This window comes from Phalaenopsis equestris, unplaced genomic scaffold (assembly GCF_001263595.1).
Source record: "Phalaenopsis equestris unplaced genomic scaffold, ASM126359v1 Scaffold000979, whole genome shotgun sequence".
Taxonomy (NCBI): Eukaryota; Viridiplantae; Streptophyta; class Magnoliopsida; order Asparagales; family Orchidaceae; genus Phalaenopsis; species Phalaenopsis equestris.
The window spans coordinates 94126-95076 of NW_018165418.1; positions in this window are offsets into that span (position 1 = coordinate 94126).

Here is a 951-nt window from a genome sequence, read left to right on the forward strand (position 1 = left end):
GTATAAGGATGATAAGTAGTATCAATCCTATGATTTATATGATATTTCTTTAATAACTTCTTCATTATGGCATTTCTGAAATGACATCCCCTAACAGTAATGACTAACTGTAATGATAACTCTCGGCATCTTAAATCTAAAAATTATGTTTGTTTTCAAAAATTTTGCAACACTTTGAGCATCACATCGAGGTAAAGCAACAGCTTTTATCCATTTGGATACATAGTCCAGTGCTATTAAAATATATAACTTTCTGAAAGATGGTATAAATGGTCCCATGAAATCAAATCCCCAAACATCAAATATTTTAACGTCTAGCATATAATTTAGGGGCATCTCAATTCTTCTAGAAATATTGCCTACTCGTTGACATTTAACATAAGTATAGTTTTGATATAAGCATTAACATCTCTAAAAATTTTAGGTCAATAGAATCCATATTGTAAAATTTTGTATGTTGTTTTATCAACACTAGAATGTCCCTCAAATTCAATTATGACATTTTTGGATAATCTCATAAGTTTCTTCTAATGGTACACATCTTCGAATAATCAAATCCTTTCCTTATTTATATAAAAATGGGTCATCCCAAAAATAAGTTGTACCTTCAGAAATAAATTTTCTCTTCTGTTGGTATGTCATATTTTAGGGTATAAAATCACTAACAATAAAGTTCACAATGTCGGCATACCACGGAACACACCACTCATTAATAGTGAAAAATTTTTCAAATAGAAAACGTTCATTAATTTCTTTTTCCAAAATAGAGTGGTTTTTCTAACTCAAGCCAGATAGATGATCAACAATTTGATTATCAACCTCTTTTCTATCAACTATTACAAAATCTAACTCTTGCATCAGAAGTACCCATAAGAATCTATCTTATAAGTCAGGTTTAGCGTCCTTCTTTTTCATTAAGTACTTCATAGCAGAATGATCTGTATGCACTAC